We start from the raw sequence: 22,082 nt of genomic DNA, 5'->3' as shown, positions 1-22,082 counted from the left end.
TGAGAAGCCATCAAGATGGTGATATTTTTACAAAACAAAATACTGAAGCTTCTGTAAAAAAAACACCTCTGTCAAAGCTGGAAAAAAAAAAAAAAATCATGTCAAGAGTGTTATAATATGACTACATTAAGAAGATTTTTTTAATCAATACATGGTGTACAGCCCATTTAATTCAATTTGAGAAAATTTTAACAAGATTATACCTTGGCAAGATGACCTGTTAGGTCATTTTAAACTGAATTTTTATCTGTCCAAATAATGAACTCTATAAGGTTAAGAAATTAGCACTTCAAACTACATTTTAGTGTAATCAAAGACTTCCTGAGAGGAGGCTATTGTACTGAAATTGTCAAAATCCTGTCTGGATAATCATATAGACAAGAAAAACCCTAAGAATTGCTATCTATCAGCTAGTTTCCTTTGACAAGATAAAATAGGGCACAGACAAGGTGCTAAAAGAAATGCAGACAGTCACTGCCATTAATGAAAGAGCTTGTCCCAAAGTGGCTGAAGGAATGCTAGGAAAAAATAAAGTGATGATTTCCCCAACAACTATAAAGCAAAGAAAATAGAAATCTGTAAGGTGTCATTTAAAATATAAGTAAATGTCTTATTTTCCACAAGCAATTATTGACTGTTCCTTTCTTTTCAGTCATAAATGATTGATGTCTTTGGCTTTTATTCTTTCCCGTGTGTGTCAAAAGCTTTACGCAGTGTTTTTGTTTTGATCTTTAGGGGAGATGTATGTGCAAATCCCAGCATTTCTGTTCCCTCTTGCTTGCACTTCCACAGACAGAGAGCAGAGGGGAGAGAGGATTAAGAGCCAGCCTGACCCATCCTCCTGCCAGAAGGGAGGAGGAGCCCATCATATGTGTCAGATTCGACAGACTCATGTTCCAGGCTGAAATACCACCATGTTCCAGGTCCCAAGCTTCACCCTCTTTCCTCACCAAGGATTTTATTCTTCCTTCCAGCCCAGAGGAACCCACTTCATTTTGTCCTGTCCCTGAGGATGGGGAGGGCTGAACACTTCCCCCACCACCGCAGTCCTTTACCTACCAAGAGGACACTCTCCCCACTTTCAGTGATCTGTACTGAACTCTTCACTTCTCCCAGCCCTTCCTGCTGCTGATCCATCTCCGAGCACCTCACGGACACAGCAGAAGCTGCCTTGGAGAGTGCTGCCCCACCTCTAAGGTCCCATTCCTGTGGTGGGTCCTGTGTGGAGGCCAGGCTGCCAGCTCCAGTGGATATTTTGGGTGAAGAGCAGAGGCTGCAGCAGAACAAGCAGTGCATTGTTGTGGCAGGACACAGGGTGTCCTGGCTGTGCGCTGCATGCGACATGCAGCGTGTTAATGGGCAGTGCTGCAGCTCATGGCTGTGACCCCAGAGGACACCCTTGCCACTCCTGCAAAATGCCATCACCCAGTAGCACTGCCCCTCAGTGATGAGTGGATGTAGGGGGCTGCCACGGAACAGGGTTCCTCCCTCAGGCTCCTTGGGTTCCTCAGGCTCTTCAGGCTCCTCAGGCTCCTCAGGGAGCCACTGCCCAGCGACTTCTGCTCAGCTTGGCCAGAACTGCAGTCCATGGGACTCGTAGAGACATAAAATACCACCTGTGAACTGTTTGGCTTTTTCTGGCTTTTGAGAAAGGCAAGTTCTCCAGAGATGGCATATGCCATACAGGAAAAGCCTCTGAGAGCCCAGGGAGAAGGATGGCTGTATTCCTGAAGAGACCCTCAATGGAAACCCCAAAAAAGCTTTAAAAAGAAGAAATTGGGGTATAATCCTTCCATAGTATGGAAACCACTACAACTTGCATTTACTATGAATGCTGAATCGGGCTCCAATAATGTTCTTTTGCTAGTGCCAAGAGACTGCCTATGCATCATCTCTGGCCATCAGCCTCATTTCTGGTTTTGGATGGTCTATTTTCCTAATGCCTGATGCAGTCACATGTGACTTATTTACATCCTCTCTGTGATGAATGCATAACTTTGGTTATCCAGAAGAAGGGCTATTAGAAATAAAATGAGGCCAACCAGACAGTGATAAGTGAATATTAAAACGTCTGGGCAGGCCAGATGTTTGAAGATATCACTGAAAACATCACCAGAAAAAAAAAAAAGAAAAGAAAAAAAGACAACAAATTACTACCTTGAGAGATTATTCAATGTTTAAAGCTTCTGGTAATACAAGTTGCTATTAAGAAGCAGTGTAAACCAGGAGACAGTGGCAGCAACAGTGTAAACCAGGAGACAGTGGCAGCAACAGTAATTATACAGAAGAATGATTAAAAAGCACACAGTTATAATGACTTTAATCTACTTTATGAGAGAAACTCAAAGATTCAGCATCCAAAAAAACCAAACAATTAGGGAGCAAGGGAGATGGGAATAATCTATTTAAACTGAATTCCTACAATCAAGTGATAAATCAGTCATGAGTGATTGTAGGAATTACTGCAATTCACCATGTTTCGATAACACTGGCTACTCCACCAGAGGCTGAAGAACAACTGCTCAGTTTCTCAGCATCCAAAGGGACTCCACAGAGCATTTTCTGAGAAAATGTTGTGCTCAACAAGTTCTGCTGCTTAGCTAGAAGAATATCCAGCATGACCAAAGTTAAGATCCTGGTTTGGAGAACTTTTCTTATTTTCATAGCAACCAGAATAATTTCAGTTCAGTGGCACCTAACAGGCAGGCTCCTTGGCTCTAAACCACCTAGAGATGAGTTCCAGGCTCTCCCTGCCCTCAGCCACCCCCTGCCCTGCAGCCTGCCCTCGGTTCTGTTCACTGCCCTCTCACTGGCAGGGATGTGGCAGGAAAGAGAGACAGGGACTGGTGCGGGCAGCAGCCTGGACTTGTATCATATTGAGTGTGCAAAGAAAAATAACTTGTATTGAAATGTTTCTGCACCTGAGTAGAAGTGTAAAGTAAAGTAAGTAAATATCTATATTATTCTGAAGGTAAAAATATGTTACTCTGTTCCTCCATGTATCCCCTCCTGCTCATTCTAGTGAGATAATTTTGTATGTTAAAAATCAAGGCCTTTATAAAGATTCTGATTCTATTCCTGTAGTTCTTTTCCTCCCATTTGCAAAAAAGGTTTTGCAACGTAGAAAAGTTGACACTATCAGATATCTGCTTTAGAAATATCAGAGAAAAAAATCCAACAACTTCCACCCCATAAATCAATATAGACATCAATATATCTGTATGGGAAAGATCTTCATGTGGGCTCTTTTTAACATGGTGGAACTGGTCTGACATGCCTTATTTGCTATTACCCTCTTCAAGGTCTCTGTGTGCCAGGTTTGAGATCCCTGCTCCTCCACCTTGATGAAATGCTTCTGAGAGCAGGGGATTGGATTGGGCTAAATGCACCAGATGCAAGGACTAAGTATGAAATATAAATAGCAAGAACGTGGATCAGATCACATGGAAAAGCAGTCTGTGTGTTGAGACGAAAATTTAATTTCTCCTTTGCTGTTTTCCTGTGTAATTCTTCTTTTTGTATTTTAAATAAATACATTAAAGGAATTTTTTAATATTATGACTCAGATCAACATTCTGTAAAGTAAGCATTAGACCTTTAACTACCAAATATTTAAAAATTCAATTTCAGAAGAAGGGAGAGATAAACCAACTCAGTAAGGACTTAGCTGTGTCAAAGCTGCTCTGCTTCTCAACATCTTCCAGGAAAAAATAAGCATTGATCATTATCACCATACCATCCCTTCTAGTTTGCTTAATGTTCAAATTTCAGAGTGGGATGCAATTAATTAATATGGGCTTACACATGCTATGTTTTCAGACCTAGTATCTATTGACAGCCACTTGACATTAATTATTTGTATTATTGACCTCTTTGCATCACAGAAAACTCTCAGGAGAGGAGCTAGGGAATGTGCCAGAGGTGGAGAGGCACATTTGGGACTGGGAGATGCTGCAGTTGCACTTCTGCAGACTGGGAATGCAGGTGTTGCAACACTGAGCTCAGGGTGCTCGAGTTACTGCTGTTGTCATCAGTGGGGCTCAAAGCAGGAAAAAGGCAGCCTGGGTTGTGTTCAAATCCTTGCATAGTGTGGCTCTGCCTGGCCTGGGGATGTGCCTGTGGCACAGAAGAGAGTGAGACACTTCCCTTGCCATGTGCACATGTAAAGGCAGCCAAGCCCACCCCAGCTAGGAGATTTGGGTGGGTGGGCTCAAAGCTGGGCAAGTCCCTGAGGTTTCTACAGCATACACATAAAACAAGCAAATAAATGAATCAATCAATGAGCAGAACATTAAACTTCAGAAACAGCAATAGAGAGATGAAATTCTAATTGTAGGGTCACAATAACAACACAGAAACCAGAAGAATCCAAGCACCAGGGCCACAGGCAGAGCAGCACGGCCCCAGTGACACAAATAGGGCAGGGACCAGTCTGAGGGCAGGTGTGGGGGATCCACACAGACCCACAGTGATTCCTGGACAGCAGCAGCCAGGAGGAGAGCAGCACTGACATAACTTGGGGCAGTGTAAGATCTGCAGCTGTCTGAGAAGGCATCACCCAAAAGCTCACAGTGCTGGGAGGAAATTACCAATGATTAATCTGCTTTAAGGTTCACTTTCAGCCTGGTTACACAGCAGGCAAGGGACTGCTAAGAGACCTTGAGGGCAGGAATCAACTTGAAAAAACTAAGATAAACTTAGAAAAAACTAAGAAAAATTTTTGACTGTGGAGAGAAACACTGGAATACTCAAGTGGTGGTCAAAACTCAGTTAGAAATCCAGCAAGTCATAGGCATTTGATGTTTGCATGTCTAATATTGCATTTCATAGTTTATATTGATCCAGAATGTGTTTTGTTAATTCTTCTTCAATTAATCTTCATTAAAAAAAAGCAGATCAAAATGCTTAGATCCTGATTTGATTTAACCACATAAATTGTACAGTGCTTTTGCTGAGAAAGTAGGCAAAAAAACAAGGACACACATTAAATAGTGAGGAATGTAAGCATCTAAGAAACTGCCCAGAGGGACTATTTCCTACTCACCTGTAGGTGTTGAAGTTGGGGTTGGCACTCGCAAAATGCTCACATGTTGCCAAGAGGAAGTGAGCTGAAGGGAGGCAGGATGCCCATAGGTTTTTCCCTTTGCCTTGTTCAGGCAATAGGGCAAAGACAGGAATCAAATAAGAGAAGATTAGGACTTTCCCACACAGAGAAAACTTCTCCCCTTAATGAGCAGTAATAAGAAATTCAGCTTTTCCCTCTCCCCATGGGTTATATTTTTAGGAAGGTGCAAAGAGAAGAACTTTAATACCAGTACAGGATGCTGCTTCCCAGCCAGCAGCTGCTCCACAGAGGTGACGAGCCCCCGCTGCGGGTACCACTGCTCTCCTGGTCAAGGGAAGACACACCCATGCTGCTCATACTCATGGCTTCTGTGAGCCTACAGGAAGAAATAGGAAGCAAAAGGAACTTATAGAGCTGTTTAATGGTGAAATACCTTACTAATGACCACCAGAACAGATTTAAAAGCTTTCAGCTTTAACACTGTCCTTATCATTTACCAGTTACACGCCAAGAAACCCAGAAGCAGAGCCTTTGTTTCCTTCCCAGCAGATAAGTTTCTGTTTCCTAACCACAGCCAGATCCCAGCACACTCCCCCCTCCTCTCACTTTGCTTTAAGCAGGTGATGCAGCTCCCAGAGGTCTGCTCTTATCCTTCACACCCCAAGCCCAAGCCTGAATGCTCTCTTTAAGACTGAAATGCACGTTTGTCTCTGGCGGCCTCGCGGCGTGCTTCAATTGCCAGAGCAACCAGCTGGGCCCTAAGTTAGAGAAAGATGTTATTCCCATAGTAACTCATTTTCTCTACCCACTCATTAGATTAACACATTTCAGATCAAAGGTAGACATGAAAATGTCTCAGAAAGGATAGTCCAAGGCATTGCTTAAATATGAGCAAAATCCACCTCACTACCTTAAAAAGCACTCACTGCTTGATATCAGAGCATACATCTATTGCTGCTATGCTCATTGTGCTGTCCTGCCTGAAAGTTATCAAAAGCATCTTGGATAGCTCCTTTTGTTGCTATCTTGCAGACAATTGCTGAAGTAGAGAAGCAAACAGGTACTCCCCACAATCAGGTAAGAGCTATAACCAAGAAAAGAACTTCACTGTCTCTGTGTACTCAACATTCAGATAATGTTTGCAGCTTTGCTGCAGAAAAGGTCTGATTCACACTCCCAGAAGCAGCAAATCTCTTATCAGTTTTGTCTTCCCCAAATTCAATTTTGTTACATTTTTAGTACTACAGCATGAGTTGACTTAATGGAAGTTCAAGCCCAAGGAACAGATTAATGTGCCAACACCATGAGTTTACACAGTACAAAAAGCCTTTGGGCTGCTCCTGCCCCATCATCATACAGCAACTCTGCCATGCACCAGAAAAACAAAAGAAATCTTGATACTGCACAGACCCTGTGCCACTGAAAGTTTCCAATAACACCTTCTGGTAAAATAAAAAGGACAGGGATGTAAACAATGAGAAATCTGGAGCTTTAGATAGTGTTGATTTTTGTTTGTTTTGGTTTCCTCTCCTTGTGCAACTCTGCAGGTGGAATATAAGCAAGTTTTTTTGATTGACATTCATCTCTCCAAATGTATTTAATGGTTCACAGGGGGCTTCACCACATATACATGTATTTTTGTATGCTTACACAACAGCTTCAGTGCATACTGCCTGTGAAAACTGCAGTTGGAATTCAGGGTCCTGAACATGTCTGTAATGCTACTGTAATGCAAGAAGTAACCATGAGCTTGCTACAACCCTGTCTTAACCCTTTGCCAAGACCCAGGTAAGGACTATTTAAACCTAAGAACATAATTCAGAGACTGATTCACACTGGCATTTTCATGGCAAGGTCCACTGTCCATTTGTGTCTGAAAAACAGAATTTTCCCTATCACAGCTTGCAATTTCAGCAGTCTGTTTAAATTACTAGGAATTGAACTTGGTTATTTTCTTTTTTTTTTTTTTTCTTTTTTCTTTTCCTACATCTCTCCTTGTCAGAAATCTCATTTGTCAGCTGTGCAGCCTCAGTGCACCAGCTCACCCCACCGACATCTCACCTACCTTTTCCTCAGTATGGCTCCCCACAAAAGTGCAATTTACAGGTGACAAAAAATAATTCTCATCTCAGAAAATTGCCCCATAGTTCTGGCAAAAATTCATACAAAAGGTGTGATGTATATTAAGAGCTCAGATGAGCTGATGCTGTTCATCATTTCTGATGGCAAAGTCAGTGCAACCCTTTTCCTGATGAGGTGGGGGAAAATGTTATGAATGTCCCGATTAATGTCTCTCACATCAGGTACTGTAACACCCTCACCTAATGTCTTCACAGTACTGATTTCATTTTTTTTTCTCCATTTCCTTTTGCCTCATTGGCTCTCTGACTGTCCTGCCCTCGTCTGCTTTACTTCTACAAAGAAAGGTGTCACTGGATTCTTGGAAAACAGGCTCTACAGGGCAGGATGGTGCATGACCGTGTCTCTGCTTTTGCACTGGGGACCCTCTGCTGTTTTCTGTCACCTGGGGAGACTGAAATTTGGTCCTAGTTTTCAAGTAAACTGCAGATGAAAGAGACTGCCTGCCTTGTTGTGCTGTAACCTTAGGCTAGAGCTTTAAAATATATGTGATTTTGGTCATTAAAAAAACTGCAGCCTATATCCTGTCATTTACGTTCTCTATACTTTGTGCCTCATTAGAAACACGAGGGGCATACAAGCACTCCAACATGATGGAAATGTCAGCCAGAGCCGGTGCATTTTGAGTGTTAAAATGCACACAGTAAAGTGGCAACTGAATATTAAGAACAAACCATTTTCCTCTTAGCTTCTATTATTTTCTGCATTTAAAGTACAGTAGTCAGAACAAAATCACAGACTTTTAAAACGACGAAAGGGAGCTGAGTAGGAAAGCTGGCCATGAATTTCATAAATTCCTGCTACTTAATAGCTGTAGCTGACTGGAATTCACAAGAAAATGCGTGCCAGCCGTGTCACTACCCAGGGAATAATCATTCTCTGACGCTTGCCTTCCTGTTTCTTTTCATTGGCAGAAGATAACTGGTTAAACTGCCCTGTTTCTGCTGGGAAAAGCTAAATACCCTGCTGTCCTAGGGCAGGCAGGCAGCTCCTGATGTGTGTGACAACCCAGGGAGCAAAAGGACATTGCCTGCTCTGAGCTAGGAGCAGTTCCCCCAGGCAGAGAGGAACTCTGCCATTCTCAGGGTGCTGCAGAGGGGATCATACCTTTGATCATCTGATACCAAAGTAACATCGACTGGTTTTCCTCTCTCTGTACTCTGGTATGTTGCTTTCCTCATTTCAAGCATCCAAAATCAAGAGAAGAAAGAGAACAGTTTTCCCCAGAAGTCGGCAATCACTTTGGCCTGTGTGAACTCCTTCTCTTGCTTTTTTTTACAAAAGGAGATGGCCAGCAATTAGCAGGCAGGCAGCGCTTTGGGAATAATTTTACTATTCTCTCTGTCTCGTTGTTTCAGAAGCTTCCTCTCTTAAATTCCCACAAACAGCAGATGAATGTCCTTTCAAGTCTACCTCTGGACTAGATTTGGTGTCATTCATGCCTGTGAATAAGCTGTGCTTTCTACTTTGCAGGTAGAAAGTAACCTACCTACTACACAAATTTCAAGGTTAACAGAGCTCTTCAGGGACCCTGAGACTTTACCACACAAGGGTAAACTCTATTGCACAGTGTGTTACAGGCTGAGGAGGAGAAGGATAACCTTCCTTGATGTTTCTGGGGTGGTCATTTTCACAAAATATCGGTGGTACTAGCTGGCACATCAACCCAAAAAGAGCTTCATTTTTCTCACCACTATTTATCATTGCAAATACAGAGAAAACTCCATCTACCTTTTGTAAATCTCTCTTGCTCCTTGCCAGCCTCATCTCCTGCAGAACACCTTTTTATCCACTGAGCCAAGTGATTTTACAGCTGGCAGACAGGAATGGCACTGCACTGAGCAAGCTTTGCTGCTTAGCCATGGTCTGTGCACATGCATGTGCAAAAACCCTGTTTCATAGTCTTCACTTGTATCACTGATTTGCACTTACAACAGCTTTACTTCAAAGTGCTCTTGGCCCTGACACAACCTACTTATTTGGATTCTACATTTAACTATGTGTAACTCTAAACCAGCATATACATTTTCTTTTTGCTTTGGTGTAATTTTATTTACTTATTTTTTTAAAAAAAGTAGACATTATCCAAGCTGCTCTCGGTAGTTAAATGTGTCTCTGATTAAAATGTCACGCTCTGGTACGTGATGTTCGTGTTCAGCCCCTGGGATCCATCCACAAAGCCAATCAATAATACCTCGTGCAGAACAGGGATTTCAAGAGGTGCCACCTCTGTGCACGCAGTTGCTCTCTCTCCTGGCAGCATCCAGCAGCCCTGCAGACACGGCATAAGGGAGAGAAAAAGTAGTTTATTGGCAGAGACGTGCACTGTCACACAAATTGCAGGCAGCTGCCCTAACACATCCTGACAAGGAAGCTCTGATTGTGCTTGACACCTACACGATATACAGCTCTCCAAGTGCATGGGTCCTAAGGGAGTGCATGGGGGACCTTTCCCTGGGAGAGAACATGATTCCCGGGTTACAGTACCAGGAGTAAGTCAGCACTGCTGCTCCCTTGGGAATATAAACAGCAACTTGCCTGAAAGAGGAAAGCACAAAGTGACCTTCACCGCCTGACAGTCAGCGGTCTTAAATTCAGCAACAAGCACAACACAATGCCTTACAAGTCACAGAGTGGTTTTTAAAGAGAGCTGGAACATAATAGCCACCTCCCCCACCGATATCTCAATTCAGCCTTCGACTCTGGCTGTGATGTGCTCTCCTGCTAAGCCTGTGCTGGCGATGGTTCCGGCTGCCCGTGGGCTGTGCCAGCTGCACAGCCGCTGTTCGAGGTGGGCTTGGGCTGTGGGAGCCCTGCAGGGTGGGCAGGCAGCAGCTGCCCTGGGTGTGTGTGCTCTGTGTGTGTGTGTGTGTGCATATCTGTGTATATGTGTTTGTGTCTGTGTATGTGTGCTCTGTGTGTGTGTGTGTGTATATGTGTTTGTGTGTGTGTGTGTTGTGTGTCTGTGTGTGTATGTGTCTGTGTGTGTGCTCGTGTGTGTATGTGTTTGTGTGTGTGTGTGTGTGTTTGTGTGTGTCTGTGTGTCTGTGTGTGTGTCTGTGTGTGTGTGTCTGTGTGTCTGTCTGTGTGTGTCTGTGTATGTGTTTGTGTGTGTTTGTGTGTGTCTGTGTGTCTGTGTGTGTGTCTGTGTGTGTGTGTGTGTGTCTGTGTGTGTGTGTGTGTCTGTGTGTGTGTGTGTCTGTGTGTGTGTGTCTGTATATCTGTATGTCTGTCTGTCTGTGTGTGTGTTTCTGTATGTCTGTGTGTGTGTGTGTGTGTGTGTCTGTGTGTGTGTGTGTCTGTGTGTGTGTGTCTGTATATCTGTATATCTGTATGTCTGTCTGTCTGTGTGTCAGTGTATCTGTGTGTGTGTCTGTCTGTCTGTGTGTGTGTTCCTGCTGCCCAGCAGATCACATCCCAAAGCTGCCCAAGCTCTCCTGACCCCAGGGCTCTCTCCGTGAGCTGCTCCTGCCGTGGGCCAGCAGCCAAGCCCGAGGTCAGAGCCTCCCCACGGACCAGGCACAAAGATGTGCTGGCTCCAGCAGGGCAAGGCAGAGCAGGTGGCACCTGTAGGAGTCAAGGCCTGGCTGGGCCAGCCTGCCAGCTGCTCTACAAAGGAGGGAAGCAGTCTCGGAAGAAGAACCTGTAAGACAGAGATCCACTTCTCTGAAACCAAGAGGTTTTATAAAGGCAGTGCTTGAATTTTAGCTGTGTGTTTACTACAAGCAGCTTGAGTGGGGCTGAGCGATTTCAGGAGCACCCAAAGGTATTCTGGACCCTGCTGTTTCTTCCTTCTCCTTTTCTGACACCCAGCATCTCCTCTGTAATTGTTGCCTCTATCCTTATAAACTGGTTTTCAGCTTTGTCTCCTAGCACTCCTGATGTAAGAGAACATATTTACGGGTTGTGACACTTTTTCTCCAAACTGCCATCTGCTGACCCATCCCTGTTCCTCCACAAGTTTTTAGGAGGAGACTGGGCTTCTCAGAATGACACAGATCAGCTTTATCAGCTGATATCAACCTTCTCGAGCAATAAAGACTTTTAAAAAGCTGTAAATCAGCGGTGCACAATGTCCGACAGTGACATATATTGTAATATTGTGCTAATAGTGTAATAACTCTCCAAACTGCTCTTCTCTCTTAGAGAATGTTTCTGAGTTGCCCAGTGACAGGTGTCACATCAGGAACCTTGACCACTGTGGTGGACTGCAAAGCTCAGTTCTGATCATATCTCCTCAGAGGAGCCTGGTCTGTGCCCACCACAGAAAATCACAGCAACCCTACAGTGTGACCCAGCTTCCTGCAGTGAAATGCCTTAATGGTGCTTCTCAAGCTCAGCCTGACAGCTGGTAACACACTCAGGCACACTTGGCATTACCTTCCACTTACCACCAGGAAGAGCCTGAAGTTTGATCAGATTACAGGTGCCACCAGCACGAGCCATCAGCTGGACAGCATTTTTATTCCAATTTTCCCAACACACAGCACCCCAGGAAATGTCTCTGGCTCGGGTCTACAGAAAAGCATTTCAGGCAAGCATCTCACTGGGGTTTGGTTTAGTTTAATTCTGATTTTCAGATGAACAGAGGGTGAGGGGATAGACAGGCACATGCAAAAAGAGCATTAGGAAGCTGTCAGCTTCCTTTCACTATGATTCATGTGGTCCTGAGGCACGGGGTAAAATCTTATGCTGAAGAGTAATACAGCGTGCCAAGGTGTGCTGTACAAAGTCATCTATTTTTGCTCTTCTGCTGCTTCTCAAGTGACAGTCACTTAATAAAGAAAATCTGCAGGAGCTCTGTGAACAAGTACACTAAACACACAATTACATACTTTTTTATTTCCAGTCCCATCACATCTATGCCATGGCTCTTAGGACCTCTCATCACTATGGGACCAAAAACATTCTGCTACGTTCTAGTATGTTATCACTGGCTCCCTGTTAAATAAATCATACAGAGGAAGGCAGCTTTTTAGTCAGATTCTGTGCTAATGCTCATTCAACTTCAGAAGAGGAAATTTCATTAACTAAAACACATTTCAAGGTAAAGATCAGGTTGAAAAAAATATAAATTATTTTGATGATCACTTGGCCAGGTCTGAAGTACATTTTTAAATAAAATGCAGAGTACTTCTCGATCTTTGTGATCTTGTGTATCAATCACCAGAAAGAATAAATATTTGATCCAAAAAGCACTTGTTTGGCCTTAACCCTGCAGTTTGACATAATAAATCTTTTGTAATGCATCCTGAATAAACTACCCGGGATATCTGGGATACACACACAGGAACTCCCTGTAACCTTAGTAAATGTTTTATTCCTGATTTTTAATTGAGTACATCTAAATGGCATTTTACCTAGCTGAAAGAACAAACTGAATTTTGCTGCTGAAGGCTTACATCCTTAGACTTTCGAAGTTCTCTACTATACTACGAACCATCCAGATAAATCATAGTAGAGAACCACAGCGTTGTTCTTTTTCCTTTTTTTCCTACAAAATGTGCAAACACAAACACCAAGCATGCTCTGCACCCTAACAAAGGACAAACAGGAAGAAAAGTCCTGTCCTTGCCCCTGTGGAAGTGGAGGAGAGCTGCCTGTTGTATGGGGCTGGCAGGCTGTGTATCCACATGTCACACTTGCCCTGTCCCAGACCTTCTGGGCAGCCTGGGACACACACTTCTCATTCAAGCTGACAAATCAGTGGAGGAACTGATGTCCTTTACTAGAGAAGCAGCTTTTGATCAGTTCACAGAGTCTCTGTTTCAGCACGTGTGAAACAAGTGCTCACGGCACTGCTGGGCTGACAAGCCCTGTGAGACCAAGCTCCTGAAGAAGCCTGAGGGACTGCCTGCAGTACAGGCTGTAACACAATGCATAAGGAGCCCCACTCAAGCATGAACTGCCTTTTCAGGGCCACCACGCTGTGCTTGAGAAGCCCAGCTGCCACCTACCACTGCTTGAGCAGAGTGCCAAGCCTGGACTTTGTCCTGTGCCTGGACTTGCCTTCTGCTGTGGAATACAGGGCAAGTTGCAATCCCAGGCGGACACCAAAAGGTTACAGAGTTGTCATTGCTCCAAATCAGCTCTTGCCCCATCTGCTTCCTTAGCATCTGTTCCCATAGCAGTTCCTGACTCCCCCCAGTGAAGGAAATTGATCTGCTGCACACTGTTGGTATGGAAAGGAGAGGAAAGGAGGAAACAAAATTGGCCCTGTACCAAGCTTGTAAGTATTTTGCAGGCCCTGTTGAAAAATCTGTTCTGCACAGGGCACAAATCACTGGAAATGATGAAATTTTTACCTACCCCTGAGATCCCTGTGGAAGTGCCAAGCATGATTTTCACTTTTCTGGTTCCTGGACAGGGGAGCAGAGATAAGTGACTGCACTGGGAGAACAGCCATCTAAAGTCATTTGTGAATACAGTCATATGTGTCTTACTAAAGAGCTCGAGACATTTTGGTTAGGTCTAATATCCTCACACCTTAACAGATGACACAATGTGTGTCAGCAGGGGAAAAAAAGCAGAAATGTAGGGATGTACCTGAACAATGATAAAGGGCAGGGTGGAAAATGTAGGAAGAAGAAACTAATTTATTTGGAATGGAAATGTAATATGGAGTGTAATAGGGAACAAATGAGAAAAACAGAATTAGACAACTTGATTGCAGTCACGAGCCAGATCATGTTTTATTAAGGAGAATTTACAGGTGCAGACATGGATTAATAGTGTCAAGACTGCATGATGAAAATGGCTAAAGAAGGCAAAACAAAACCAAGGCCCCACACTTAAGTTTTTCTTACCAGAGTAACTACAATGCCCTGGCACATGCTAGAAAACTGTGGTGAGTGGGATCCTAGTGATGCCTTTGTAAAGACAGGGGATCAGCTGGGATATTTGGAGCAGTAGGCTGCAGCAGCAGCAGCAGAGTTCAAACATCTGAATAAACCCTTCTTTCTTACAACCCTGCAAAAGATCTGTACCTGTAACTCCAAATTGTCATTAAATAATTTAGTCTTTCCTTTCAATACTGAACCATGAGTACAGGCACAGCATTTTAATTAGTGTTTCAATTATCATTTAGATGTTTGCCCATCAAGTTCAATAAAGATCAAGCAGATGAATTTTGAGACAAGTGGCTGTGTCATCAATGATCTCCCAAGTGGTGACTTATTTGAAGGTTAGAAATTCATGCAGGTGGTTCTCAAAAAAGTATCTAATCAGTATAAATTCTTTGGCTGCAGACCCTGCCCCTGTGACAATTCATTTGACCTTGATGGACTAGAATGTATTTCACACATCACAAGAACAGACATCCTAAGCTGCAGTCATGAGCTTCAGAGAGGTCATATCTCTAAAAATATCTTCTATCAAGCAATTGTACTGCAGAAAATTAGCAAGTGATTCACCAAAATAACATAACTACATCAGCTACTGAAATAAAGGTGTAGAAAGGTGTGCAGCTGCAACCAGCTGCAACTTCAAATAAGTGTTCTAGAGGCTGGAAATTTGCTTCTCAAAAGAAACAGTCTTAGATTTGCTGGTCTCCTTCCAATCATCAGTCATCAGCCTATTTCATGAAATGTTTATTTCTAATCCCTGGAAGGGAAGGAAGACAGCAATGAAAAATCCCCAAACTTATCACACCTTTTTAAACAAAGATGCATCATCTTTGCTTTTATCTCTGGGCTGCCTACAAATCTGCTGCTTGCAGAAACGTGTGAGTTTTTCTTCAGTTTAGGGAGTTGCAGGGACTTTGGAGATGAAGAGAGCAGAGTTCAGGTCTTGGGTGTCACAAGCCATATACATGGGGAGTTCTTCCCACAAAGCAGGCACATTATTTGCAAGCCAAGTCAGTACTGGAAGACCAATGCCAAGATATTCCCTAAGGTTGCCTGGAACTGAAAACTATAACTACTGCTGTCTTCATCCCCCAACAAATACCCCTACAACAGTGACAGCTCAGTGAGCACAGTTAAACTTCCCAGAATAATTTTCAATGTGAAGAGGGAAAGAGAGAACCAAAATCTTCAGCCAGTCCCTAAGAAGGAATTGCTGGAAGTCAAAGGGCCAACAAGGACAAAAAGCTGGGCAGACCAAGCACAGCCAGCTGATCCCAGCACAGCACACACACCAAAGCTCACTGCCTGGCAGGACACCTCTCACAGCCCTGGCTTCTTGGTCTGATGCAATCCCTGAGCAGACACAAAGCTGCAGAACTGCAGGGAAGGGATCCTCTGCCATTTGAAGCCCCACAAGCAGACAATCTTGATTAGTGCCTCTGTAACCTCGCATTTGATGTTTTGCAACCCTGTCTCTTGCAAGTTATGCATTGCCTCAGATTTCAAATCATTGGCAGAACGGCAGAAACGTCCAGCAATGCTAAATCAGGAAAAAATCATCACTATGAGCTCATGAGCTACCTCTCATTGACAGGTTGAGGGATGCCAGTAAGCAAACCAGTTCTGAATTTTTCATTTTTTTTGGTAATGCCTCGTATGATCTAACTAGGTATTTTTATTTTGTAGTTTTTATCCAAAGGCAAAAATCAGATGTCATACAGCATTTGTAGCCAAATGTCTCAAAGAAATGCAAGTGAACTGTATCAACTCAATTTCTCTTGTTCATCAGATATGTAATCCCAGAAAATGAAACTAATTTTACCAAGGTCATCAATGCATGATGCAGGCTTACCATGACAGTTTTAGTCCAAGCTTTGTGGACAGAATTCTAAATTAACTATTTCATTAAACTCTTCAGCTGATGATCTGGTCAATCTACAGTTCCTATTCACTATTTTACATTTATTCATTATCACGAGATTTACCTGTTTTAAGCAGAGATTTGTTTAGCTGTCTGCAAGAAGTTACACTTATTGGAAGCTTCTGTCACAGGCTTTTTCCTCAGAATTTTACCAGTTACAAAAGAGGTTTAAAGATAGCAACTAAACTCCAGACTAACATGGCTAAGATTATACTTTGTGATAATGAAATTGAACTAAAACAGCTTGGCACCACCTGCAACAAGAATATGAAATCAGGCTGCACAAATAGTTGGTATCTCAGATTGGTTGCTAAGTTAACATTTTTTTCTGGCCCTAATTAGAAGGATTATACCTTTGTCTTTAAAAAAGTCCAATAAATTGAGAAAAACAGGTTAGTTTTGTTGGTGCTGAAACAAGCTGCTATGTTGCCAAGCTGGTGGTTTTAACCCACACAATGCAGTTGAGATTCCATGAGCATTAGTTGCCAAAGAAAGGACGGGGTAGAGATTGATGCCTGTTGCCCTTTCCCCCCTCTCCAGTCAGGTTTCCAAGGACTCAGTGGGAAACACGGGAGCTGCGTGCTGAGGACGTGCACTGAGGTGTCCCCATCACTAGGGAGCTGCAGCTGCTGGTCAATCCCCTCAGATGTTCACAGCACCCCGATTCACTGGCTCTGCCTCCTCCTTCCCCAGGGCTCTGAGCTGGGAAGGGACTGGTTTGTTACCCCAGTGCTCTGCTGTAATTTCTAGGACACTCAGTTAGGGATGAATAACCTCTGAGCTGGATGAAGGACCACAAGGTGCCAGCCTGTGGCGTGTCCACAGCTCAGGCAATTACCAGCTGGCACAGGTGTGTGCAGGGGATGAGAGGAACCTTTCCCAAGGTGAAAAGCAGCACATTGATGTTTTCAAGAACTCCACACAGAGAAGTCTGTACTTTTTTTTTTCTTTTTTTTTTTTTTTTTGTGTGTGTGTGTGTGTGTGTGTGTGTGTGTGTGTGTGTTTTGGTGTTTTTGGTTCAGTGATATGGGTTTTAAATCCATGAGTCACTTCCCCAACATTTCATGTCAAGGTTGTCATTGAATCACAGCCCTGTCTCACAATTGTGTCACAATGCCCTGTCTCACTTTCCATGCAGCATTTTTCTTTCCTGCTCCTGTTTCTATTGTTGCCTGAGCACTGCAAGCCAGCCTTACAATACAGGAACAATGTAACTTCCCCACCTCCCACTGCATGGAAGTAATTTTGTCTCTCCTCATCCCCATGCTTGGTGCTCATTCAAGATGTCCCATTTTTAGGCAGAGAGTACTGCAGAGGTGGTGGAAATGTACAGTGCTGTAGTTAGGAGGAAAGGAAAGTGTCCTAGAAGACAAGCTAACCCAAACTAGACAAACATCTGGGCATTGCAACCTCTAATGTCATCTTAGATGGCACTTGAAAATTAAATAGCGTAATTGTGGGAAGAAAACAGGGTGACACATTCTTTCCATCTTCCCTGTGCTACTTTTTACCCCTCAGCCTACCCCTCAAAAATGCTCTTACTTGGACAGAAATGCCACAAATAAACTTCCTGAAGCTATTTGGTGCAGGCTGGCTCCTGTGGCTTATGGAAAGGTTCCTTCATAGCGTTTTCTTACCAGTTCTGTTTTGCCTCTGGGTAACTAAACAGTGCAGGACTAGGTATGCAAACTATCCAACACCTCTTTAGCAGGAGAACAGGCTGATCTGCTGTATTTTCCCTAAGGACAGGCAACACAGTTTCAGTGCTAGCCAGGAGCAGGTATTTCCATCCCATCCTGGTATCAACTGTGTGGCACTTCTGTCATCACAGTTCAGGCTTCAGGCCTTAAACCTGCTTTAAAGAAGGAAGATAAGAAACAGTGCAGCATCCACATCTGCAATACATTGTAATTCAGCTCCTGTATGGATATGTGTGTTTGGGAATTGAACCCAGCACCAGGGGGACTGAGCTCCTGTGGAACTTTTAACACAGGGAACTGGTATTTTGGGATAACAGGTACTAAGCTGTCAAAGGAAAAGGCAGAGTGCAGACATGTCAGCCCACCTGTTCATTTCTGCTTTTTTACAGAAAGCTGACGGCCTTGAAAACCTCATCCTAAATCAGAAGGAAAATAACTAACATGATTAGGCACTTACACATACTAAGGGTGAATGCTAATCTCTGGTTTAAGGCACTATTGAAATTTCTTTGGTCCTCTGTCTTTTATAGGTGAATGTTGTACTGATGAAAAGCTCTGCCACCACCACTTTTCCTTCAGTAGAGCTCAAAATATTTGATCAAAATAGGTTGGTTCCAGTATTCTTGTTTTAAGTGCAAGGAAACAGGCAGAAGGAAGGGATTACATCTTGATCTCTGCAAATCAGCAGCGAACTGGAAAGAGGGCTCTGGGTCACTCAGCTCTGCCCCAGCACTACAAGGAGGCCAACCCAGCACTGCCTCAGCCCCCAGGCTGGAAAAAGACCTCTCTGTCTGTCCATCTATCTCCCTGTCTGTCTGTCCATCTATCTCCCTGTCTGTCCTGGGGCATCTGCTGGGCAGGGGCTGCTCCATGGGCTGCAGTGAGGTCCTTTCCAAGGCTCCCACCAGCCTCACCCATCAGCAGCAGCCCCCAGCTGAAAAAGCCAGATAATCAGTCCTCAGAAGCAATATCTTCTAAAGAGTAGAGAGAACAGATGTCCATGTGCTACAGTTCTAATATAAATATCAAGCCCATTGCTTCTGTTGCCAGGCATTCTGGTTGTGACTTCAGTTTCCCCACAAAGAGAGAGCAGAAGCAAAGCACAGATGGGGAAATATTAGTTAAACCATAAAAAATAAAAAAGTTATGGCTTTTTTTTTTTTTTCTGCAAAAGAAAACAGCATTTCTAGGAAATGCAAATGTAGTTCCAATCTGAGTGGTTAATACCTTTTTCAAATTCAAATGGAGTGGTGGATCAGATTTGTAATTAGGATTTTAAAGGATGTGAAGTCAAGGCAGCAATCCTTCTGGCTTCTGCAATGGCAATTACCTTTTAAAAAAATCAATACCTTTACATTAATTAAATATGAGGTAAATTCTGCAATAAGGGTTAAAATCTGTTCCTGCTTTTCTAGAAATATTTATAACATTGAAGAATCACTCTGATGAAATCTAAAAAAAGACTAATTTTTTTATTCCATTCCAAGTGATGCGAGCTATCTCCCAAGAGTGCTTAAGAGTAAAAGCAGTATTTTAGCTGGTATTTTTTACAAACTGATCTTCTTTTTAACCTGAGAGTAAATTCCCCAAAATATTCAGTCTTCAAGGTAACCTATACATTGTTAATCTTCTGAAAATGTATACAGTCACATATAAAAAGTTTAAAGGTACACCCCACAGTGTTAGTAATAATAACAAAAATCTTCTCTAGTCTGGAGAAAAGAATTGGACGGTCATATGCAAAGATCAAACCATAGAAGGGACTGAGAGACAAATTCTAAAGGGAAAGAAAACCCAACAAAATGAAATGGGGAAAGCAGCCATACACTGCCAAAAGGCAGCTGTGGTAGGAATGACCAAGGCTGCTGTTTTTGACATGCTACCAACTCATCACAGGACCCAGACCTTTAATTCTGCTGTTGTACATGGAAAAAGTATGTTTTACAGTTTCTGCTATCCTTCACCTCACAGGACAAGAAATTCCCAGCAAAACAAAGGGATTTTAAAGTTACACAACTGCAGCCTCAAAGAACAAGCTGAGTCAATAAACCCAATGGTCAAATAAAAGGCCACGAGTGTACATAGAAAAAAGAAATGTTAGCACCTAAAAGGAGAATAAAATTAGTGTCAGCAATGCGCCAGAACATGGAAAAAGTTTGTCACTATTTGTCAAAAGAGGCAGTGAGTGCAAACTGAAATACAGGAGATTATTCTTGAACAGAAAGAAAAAACTCACTTTACAGTGAGGGTAGTCAAGCACTGGAACATGATGCCCAGAGAAGCAGTGGAGTCACTGTCCTTGTAGTCCTGGACAGCCTACTCTGGCTGATCCCCCTTGAGCAGGGGAGAAAAGCTAAATGTTCTCCAGAGGAACCTTCCAACCCCAACCTTTTACTGAGTGATTTTGTCTAATGGGCAAAACCCTGTCCATGAGGCAGCACTTGCTGCCTGCCTTAGTCCAGCCTGGTCCAAACAAGAGACATCTCCTGCTTCCAAGGCTCGTTTGAACTCCATGACTCCACCCCACCCCTTGAGAAGGCAGCAAAGTAATCTTTTTACTCTCAGGCTGTTTAGTAAGGTCCTAGGCTGACTGCCAACACTTTTTTTTTTTTTTTCTGATAGTGAACCAAAAAAATTTGCAACACTAACCCTTCTCTGGTTATTGTTTGGGGCAATAAACTTTAAAATCATTAATGTGATGTTAAGTTTATGCATTAAGTCTTTGTGTCTGCTCTGTGAAGTTGCTCAGGTGATGATTTAGTATGACAAAATGTGACTATGTTAAAGGCTTTCCACATCACTCCTTAAAAACTTAGCTGGGGATAAAAACAGACCACAGGAGTCAAGAAGAAATTAGTCTTTTTCTGCTGAATTGAACTGGTTCTGGAACATTGTCTAACTTGTCATGTTTTCCTTTTACAAGAAATAAATAATAAAAAAAAGAAGTGAAAGGAATCAATCTAAAGGTGAAGATATATCCTGTACACCAAGTTTATTTGACTGTTAAAGATCAGACAGTAGCAGAACATTTTGTAGAGTTGCTTCAAAAAGTGCCCTCTATCTAAACACGTCCCTGATAACCTGGAGAAATCAACTGATAAGATTGACTGTCTCAGTGGGAAAAAATAATGAAAAGGAAACAAAACACACCTCTTCTAATAATTAAATATCAAAGCCTACAAAGTCATGCAAGGTGTCTCTTGTCAAGTGTCTAGGAAAGAAAATTTTGCTCCTTTAAAGCTTGCTTCTTTTTCTGAAAAATAATTTAATGGGTGTGATTTCAAAACATACATTAGTGCTCTTACTGCAAATTTATTTCTACGAATATGAATCAGCAGCAGAAAGGCAGCTCTGGAGATTTTAAGGGTAGGAGCTGAAGGCAATGACAGCCCAGCATGTACTTGTGAATGGGAGCAGTAGAAATCAAAGCCTTTGCCTTCTGCTTCATGGCTTGATTGACTTGGCAATTACACAGGCCATTGCTCTGATCTGCCACAAACTTTCTCTCACGGCATCAAAGCTCATTTTTTAAGGGCTTAAGTTCCTGATCAGATTTCTTCTTCAATAAGTACCATTTTTCATCATGGAGTGCTTGACACATAGTAGAGTGAGGTAGAAGCAAAGAGAGAGAAATTATGTAGGAGCAAATTATAAGTGTCCAAGAACAAATTGGCAGTATTTGTTCAGGTGGAAGAAAATCATATTAAACCCTTGCTGTGTTCCAGAACATCACAGAAGGACACATTGCTGTGTTTTATCAAGGTATTGCATCCTTTTTAAAATCAGAGCCACTGACTTTCCATTGCTCACAAACTCAACAGCCACACAGAGGCCACCACTTTGGATTTAAAAGCCAGTGAATCATTTCCACTTGCTCTATACATAGTCTGGTCTTGCCATCTCTTGGGTCACTATGGCTCCTTTCAAGCTACAACTTCCATATAGAACCTGGATGTCACATATTCAAATGACTACTCTGCAGGTGAAAAAAGATATACAAATGCTTGAGCAGCCCAGGTTTTAAAAACTGAGGAGTGTAGAAATAGATTTTTATTCCCCTTGTATCAGTAAAGAAAAAAATTGTTTCTGAGATTCTCCATTAAGAATTTGCTACAGAAATACTCCAACATTCTATGACTGTCTACAAAGGAACACACATTTATTAATCAATCATACTCCTTCACAGACAAAATGAGTGCCAAAGGCTGACGTGCCTATCGACAAATGAAACAACAGCAGCCCCAGGAATAGATAACTTCCATCTTCCCTTGTGCTCCATGTTGAAGCAATTAGACACTAATGCTTTCTAATGGTACCCACAATCTATATGCTGCTCCTGCATGCTTTGACAGCTTGGCATAGGCAGAGCTCAAATTTTTTTCTTCATTGAGTGAATGAGGAAGGTTTTACCT

The 22,082-nt window shown here is 42.7% G+C and overlaps 1 protein-coding gene across 1 annotated transcript in view; it reads right to left on the bottom strand.

Annotated features, from left to right (window-relative positions):
* Positions 1-22,082, bottom strand: part of CD96 (CD96 molecule) — a 101,596-nt gene that overhangs the window by 66,361 nt on the left and 13,153 nt on the right. The window contains exon 2 of the mRNA XM_023943208.2: positions 5,313-5,441. The gene's annotated coding sequence lies outside the window, so the exon portion shown is untranslated. The remainder of the gene's footprint in view (positions 1-5,312; positions 5,442-22,082) is intronic.

Source organism: Cyanistes caeruleus, chromosome 3 (genome assembly GCF_971803275.1).
Source record: "Cyanistes caeruleus chromosome 3, bCyaCae1.hap1.1, whole genome shotgun sequence".
Lineage (NCBI taxonomy): Eukaryota > Metazoa > Chordata > Aves > Passeriformes > Paridae > Cyanistes > Cyanistes caeruleus.
The sequence above is the reverse complement of the archived record's forward strand: the minus strand, read 5'-3'. Positions and strand labels throughout refer to the sequence as shown.